The sequence below is a fragment of the Rhododendron vialii genome, chromosome 10a, assembly GCF_030253575.1.
Source record: "Rhododendron vialii isolate Sample 1 chromosome 10a, ASM3025357v1".
In the NCBI taxonomy this organism is placed as follows: domain Eukaryota; kingdom Viridiplantae; phylum Streptophyta; class Magnoliopsida; order Ericales; family Ericaceae; genus Rhododendron; species Rhododendron vialii.
Window position 1 is genome coordinate 29047501 of NC_080566.1, and position 7500 is coordinate 29055000.

General features: G+C 34.3%; 1 protein-coding gene across 1 annotated transcript in view; it reads left to right on the forward strand.

Moving 5' to 3' along the window:
* The first annotated feature begins 7467 nt into the window (after window positions 1-7467).
* Window positions 7468-7500, forward strand: part of LOC131303435 (actin-7) — a 2977-nt gene continuing 2944 nt past the window's right edge. Inside the window, exon 1 of the mRNA XM_058330303.1 lies at window positions 7468-7500. This exon is cut by the window's right edge and continues 139 nt beyond it. The gene's annotated coding sequence lies outside the window, so the exon portion shown is untranslated.

Here is a 7500-nt window from a genome sequence, read left to right on the forward strand (position 1 = left end):
GGAGGATAATATGGCTGGCCAGAACAAGTTTCTGTTCTCAATTTAACTTCATTCACTGATTGGATATTCAGTGGTCTTGGGGCACCTAACGTGTCCAAATTTTCTGCTTGTGGAAGGCATTATACTTGGGGTGGTGTTCCAGTAAGGCCCGTTAAAAAAAGTATTTATTTGTAATTTTCAAATTTAAAAATAATAGGCTTGTTAAAATAAAAAAAATATTATGCAATATGGATCTTGTTTGATAAATATAAAGTACTTATTTGTAATTTTTAAATTTAAAAATAATAGGCTTGTTAAAATAAAAATAATATTATGCAATATGGATCTTGTTTAATAAATCTCGATAAGATCTATGGAATATTAAATTTTGCAAAAAAAAATTAAAAATTATTTTTGCAAGTTCATTATTTTTGAAGTTTAAATTTAAATTTTTATTTTTTAAATATTTATTTGAGAAAGTATAACGGACTACATTCTAGAAACTCAAGAAAGTAAAAATGAGTATCTTTTTTTTTGCAATTTCAAGCTTAAAAATAATAGACTTGCTCATTTAAAAATACGCAATATGGAATGATGTAAAAAAAATTAAAAATTTATTTTTATAAGCACATTATTTTCAAATTTGAAAATTGAAAATAAATACTTATATTTTTTAGAAGGTTTATAGTGGAATTGGGTAATTTTGGTAATTTTGATTTCTTATCTAAACTGTCTAAATGGAGGGGTTGAAAATACCCACACAAGAAAAAAGGGTACCCTTTAGACACTTTGGTATTTTTGTTGAAAATAATTGGTATTTTGACGTTATACCAAAGACAAAAATTTATCGTCAACTCACCCCTCTAATTCTAGGACTCATGAATGTGTGGAAGGATATGACGTGATGGTACATTAAGAGCACTGAATAATTTTTCCGTAGACCCAGTGATTGTTGAGAAAAACTTTTTCAGAATCTTCAGATTTTAGAAAAACTGTTTCAGAATTTTAGAGCATGGTCATTGTGAATAAGCAAATTTAATAATTTTTATCAATAACGAAAACTCAATAACTAAACTTAATAACCAAACTCAAAACTCAATAACTCAAAAACACCTCACATTGGAACTCTTTTGTAATTGAACAAATGTGCATTATGTATTGTGGGGTTCTTTTGTCCAGGGATGTAAAAGTAACCAATGTGGAGGTAAAGGTTGTTAAGTTTGATTATGAATTAAATAGATAATCAAACGCTGATGTGACATATTTTAGTTATTGATTTTGATTATTATCATTGCGGATGCTCTTATATGACCACTATTTAACCCTAGGGTAGCTCAAGCAGCAGATGAGTTGTTAATTCAAACATCATGAGTTTGAAATTTGGCAACCTCTTAAGGCTTGTCGGAAGAGAGAAACTTTTTGTGAATCTCTAGTCTCGAGATGGATGGCTGACATTTAACCGAACTAGAAAAGAGAACAGTCGATATGCGCATAATTTAGATTCGGGTGCCATTGAATAAAAAAAAATTAAGATATGACAACTGAAGTATACATCGACTTTGTAATCATTTTGGACATGACCATTCTCGTATGGTGGCCTGTGGGCAAGTTGAACAAAGAATTTGATAGTAGTATTAAACTGGTGAAGTGTGGAACACTTCACCCAACTGAAGTACTATACGAATTAACTTCTTAGTTAAGATAACCAGGACAACGTAGGAGTAAAACAAAGTTTTCAGATGGGAACTCTAGTTTGGTCAAATTGACTAAGTCCTGGGGTTGCCAAAAATTGTGGCATCTGGTCTCCTGTACACCATACTTTTGTATCTCTCCTCTCGCTATTCTTGCCATTTGCGCAAAAGTCTCTTACGGTCTTACCATAAGAGATATTGGAGCGATTATGCGACTAAAATTGCATAGAAACACATGTACAAAGGTTCTTTCATGTACAAGTGATTCGATCTCAAAAATTGGTACATGGTACATGTTAGTTCCACGTGTATGTACGTGTGTTGAAATTTAAATCGAGCTTGAATAATTCAAAAAAGTAGTACTTTGTTAATGCTGCAATTAGAGTTAGGCTGCTGATTTTGCCACTCTCTTTTTTGTTAATGCCACTCCCTTACAAGTGTATTTTTGGTGCAAAAATACACTTGCAGGGGAGTAACGTTAATAAAAAATTATTTCCCTTAGAGTTATTAGCAGTGTATGAAAACGACGTTGCTTGTGCCTCTTTTTTCAATAACACCTGATATCCAGACTAGCTTACGTGCATCTCGATTAATTTATCAAAAATTGATCTTACCGTCTACTACCACTATCCACTAGTAGGGGCCATTTAAGCTTGCGACAACAAGACAGAAGGAAACTCAATTTTTAGTTCAGCTGAGGGGGAGCCTGGTGGAGAAGGATGGTTAATCTGGAGTTCAATTCCATACTCCTCTGTACTGTGATTTTGCTCAAAATTCTCTTCTCAATGATAGAGTAAAGAGTTCCATTTCTGTGAACCATGTGGTTTTTGGTAAGCGAAATTGTCCTTTTCTCTCCAATATAGCTGTTCTAGATTTGGATTCGCTCTGACTTATTTTTTTGTTTTTATTTAAAAAAATCATATTTGTTAGTTTTGCGTCAAATTTTTGTGACTTATTGATTTGTTGCGACGAGAGAAATCGAAAAGGTAAAAATTATTTTTGACTGTTTTTTTAAACTTATTTTTGTCTTTATTCAAAACATTATGAGTTTCAATCAAAATTTTTACCTTTTCGATTCCTCTAGTCGAGATGAATCAATAAATCACAAAAATTTGAAGCAAAACAAACAAATAAGAAAAAAATATAAATAAAAGCAAAAAAATAAATCACTTGACTTTTAATCTAAACCCACACCAGAGAAACCAAATTTAAAAATAAACCCTCAATATAATGATGTCCAGTTCTAAAAGGGCCTTGCTCTCTCTCTCTCTCTCTCTCTCTCTCTCTGGGGGTCGGATAATTGTCCTTTGGGAAGGTGTCAAAGTAACGGTTGCATTGATGTTCTTCACATGCCACCTCTTATTTTGATCTAAAAAGTAGTATGATTCTGGATCCGGGCCATCTGGGGGTGTTCTATTTTATCTAGCCGTATCAGGGGGAAAAAACACTTTACCTCAACATGAAACCCATAGTAACGATCCGCGTCGTTCAGGACTCGATCCTAAATTTTGAATGAAAAATTAGACAATTTGATGAATCACTTAAAGTGAGATTTTTTACGAGACTCATTGCAAATTATTATAAACTTAGTGAACAAATCAGATCGTTTGTATGAGATCATTAAATGGGCCCCACAAGACAGGCAGTCTGTACACTATCAGTACAAATGGATTGGTAACCTTAGTATTATGCGTAGTATGATAACAGATTTCTATTTTTGAGCCTCTTTGGTGAACTTGTAAAACTAGGGGAAAATGACGGCCCAGCGCGTGTTTTGATAATTAATACCATACCCGTCAAGGATATGCTGAGAATATTTGTCAATACTGTAAATGTTTTTGATGGGTATTATAATTATTAAAACACCTCATTGGCCGTCATTTTCCCTAAAACTAGTGATGCAAACTTCACCCACACTCAATAATTTGAGGCCTCCGGTAGAGTTTTCTTGAACGAGCTCAAGTTGGTGCGGCGGAACCATCCAGGAGAGTTTGCTCTGTGTCCATACTTGCCCACTCCAATCCCCTTCACGAGTGTGATTTACGGATCCAACTCCGGCGTCTTGGCTCCAAGTGATTTTTATTTTATTTTTGTTTTGTTTGGTGTATTTGTTTTTTGTACTTTTGGACTGGTAGTGTCCGTGTTTATTGTACTGTGTTTTTCTTTTGTTTGTTATATATAAATCGAATTTAATTTTGGTCCAAAAAAAAAATTTTGAGGCCTCATTCAACTTAAAATGCTAATAAAACAGTTGAGCTAGGATTGTAAACGAGCTGACCCAGATAAATTTTAGCATATTTAGATTTGTTTGCTAAGTTTTCACCGAAATCGAGCTCAAACCCAATCCCAATCAAACATTGACAAGCCGAGCTGGCCTATGTTGGAGTTAAACTTGAGATTTGTTCACAAAACTTTTTTTTTTTTGTCAATCGATAAAAGATATCATTTTACATAAGATACAAAGTACAAAGTACAAATCCGGGACACTACATCAATTGTGAGAGTTCACGAGACAACCAAGCATAATAACTCAACCAATTCAAGAAATAAGCCTATTAAAGGGTAGAAAGAAAGAAAAGCCCTCTAAGGGAAGAACACCCACACGCAAGTAGGGAGACTTGAACTCCCGACCTCCTAGTGAAATGCAAGAGTCCTGGCCAACTGAGTTTGCACCAATTGATTGATTTGTTCACAAAACCTTACGAGCTAAAATCAAACTATACTCGACGTACGGGTTTAGCAGTACGATTCGTAACATTTTAATTATGATTCATAACATTTTGGTATATCTCGTAATCTTTATACGATTCGTAACATTTTCTTTATAATTCATAACATTTTGGGAGTGCATATGATACACACCCAAATAAAAAGTGTGTATTGTAGTCTTTCCCAAATTTCCATCAGGGAGAGGAAGCTCTAACATGAAAATCGCGATTGAGAGGAGGCTTGACTTGGAGCAAAATTTTAGATATATAAGCCACGTCAATTTCTCTGGAGTATATACCCAAGGAAATACAAGATAAACAGTAATAAATTTATCTAAATCCTCTATAAAATTATATCTTTGGATAAATTATTTTATCTCAATAATAATTTATTTGGGTTCGTCGTTCATGAGTCTAATTGAGTCAAATATTTTCAGGCTCCGATTTGACCGATTTATTCAATGATTTTAAAATTGAGACTTGGATTTTATTATTTAATCGACGAATGAAACTCAAAACAAATGCTTACTGAGACGAGCCTTAACAGTTTGAAAATTGTAGATTTTATAACTACTCACATGTACTTGTGAGTCTCAGTGTCTCACAAACACTGATTGTGTAGTGTGTATGGGCTCTAATAAATGTGTTTAAAAGTGTTGGTACAAATATTTGTGGTTGTAGAAGAACTTATAAAAAAAAATAACATTCGACATGAATCCAGAATACAATTTCATTACACAATAATAGAAAGTACTCCATATTATAGCAATCGAATAACAATAAACGTGAACTGATACAAAGTTGCAAATCGAATTCTTTGTTTAACAGTCTTCTTAAAACAGATTTGCCGTCTACTGAATGATGTTGAGTGTGAATCGATGTTTGTCTCGCAGGATAATTTGATTAGAACCACGACTCATGAAATACACCGTGAGCAGCCTTGGTGAATTGACTCAGCGTCTGCCTCTCTGTGAATTGACTCAGCGTCTGCCTCTCTCTCACTGAAGAACAATATCAGAATTTGCTAGGAGAAATTCGTGGAACTTGTCAATAGAGTTTTGAGATAGGACTACCCTATATAAGGCATGAAATAGACTCTTGAGCTACTACCAAAACATATATTTTTTGTATCCGAAGCACATTTCATTAAAGTCATAAAGGCAAATTACAACAAATCCTTCCAAATTCAATGATATGGAAACTAAACCAGCCCATACGCTCAATACAAGGAGACCGAGAGACATTAGAGTCTAGATCCTAAGCACAAGCCACAATTGCTACCAAAACATGATTACGGGAATGATGGCTGCAATGAAGAGGGGAAAACCCTCCAGCCATGAGTAAGAGAAATTGACAAAGCTCGGGAAAGTCGAAGGCCTTGGAATTCGTTCACAATTTTCCAACTCAATTGTTGTAAATTAACAACGTTAATCAAACCAAAAAAAAAAAGTTTTCAAATTCAAGAAAAATATTATAAATTGAAAGATATAAGCGATGAAAAATGATACAAATTTAAAAAATTATTATTCTTTTTGGGACACAGGAAGTAGTAATTTTGAGCTAAGTCGAGCAATGATTAGCAACTTTGTTTGGTTTGGGTTTTTCGGGTAATGAATGGAGATAAATAGATAGAGAAATGATAGTAATTGTATTACTAATTTGGAAGAAAATTTATTAGGAAACGTGCTTAAAAAAAACGAGGGCCATTTAACGACCTAGTATTTCCCAAGATCCGACCCGGCACAAGCGCACCCCAACATGTCGCGATACAAAGCCCAGCACCCGGACACCCAGAGCTGACGCGTCAGGTCGGAAAAGGAAGAGTGACAGCTACAGATCCTACGGCGGAGATCGAATCCAACCGTAAATCCGTCTGTCAATGACAGATCACCCTACCATCTTTTCTCGTGGGCCGAAATGATTCCCCCTCTCGTCACTTGAAAGTTGAAAATCTAAAGATGAAGTACAGTACAGTCTTATACCTTGAGGTTTCCAATTATTGCAATAACTCCCCTCAGCTTGAAATCAAATCACGAGATGTTCCCTTACTTTTTACTACTACTCCACTTGACAGCGTACAATGTTATTCAACTCTTATACTAAATAGTAGTCATGGAGGGAAAATATGTCTAGTTTCAAATCTATTAGTATAACATATCTTTATGTTTTGAACTTTCTTATTTGAATTTTGTTGGCATTTTAACAGGGCTAAAAAAGTTATTAACAGAGTGAGATTTTAAATTTGGATCAACAAGTACGGTCCACAATTACATATGTAGGTGTGGGTAAAAATAGCTGAGTGAGGAATGACTATGACAAATGATTAGAACTTTTTTATTTTTTAATGCATTGAAAGCTCCAAAGAGTGAGAAACTCTTCTATTACTTCTGATCGTAAAAACTCAATTCACCTCTTGTCCTCTGAATTTTTTTATAAAAAAAATAATATTGCACATAATACTATAACAAAAACTAAAAAATAGTAGTCCCCAAGATATCTACCACACATAATTACAATGTTTGAACCCTCCCAAAAAATTGTCAGTTCATCCAATGTAGAGATCCTGACCCTTACGTAACAACCACAGTATTCATATTCCCCCTCAAGAATAAATTAAATAATTAAAACCGTTTTTAATAGCTACACTTGATTACTAAAATTCTTGTCTTAACCAACACCTGACCATTGCACCTTTGGGGATTGAAATCCTCCAAAACCTAGCACCATGATCACGCCTTTCTATTGATTATCAACCATTCACATGTAGCAGTGAAAAAAGAGAAATGATATATACATAACTGTGTCCAGAGCCATTAGATGCACACGAACCCACATACATCCAATGGCTCCAAACATAATTGTATCTAGAGTTCTATTTCAAATTTTATTCCCAGACTTTTTGATGAAAAAAAAGTCATTCTGTGGAGGGGTCGTCAAACAGTGAATACACAATGTTTACCATTTATGCCCGTGGTTAAAATGGGTAAGGTAAAGCAATTTCAGGAACATTAGGGTTCTCTCCTGCAATTTGTTCATAAATCCAGGGGAGGTAAGTGCAACTCTCCCCCAGTATTCCAAATTTCATTTGCATTTCAAATCCCTACTTGCATCCCCATATATTT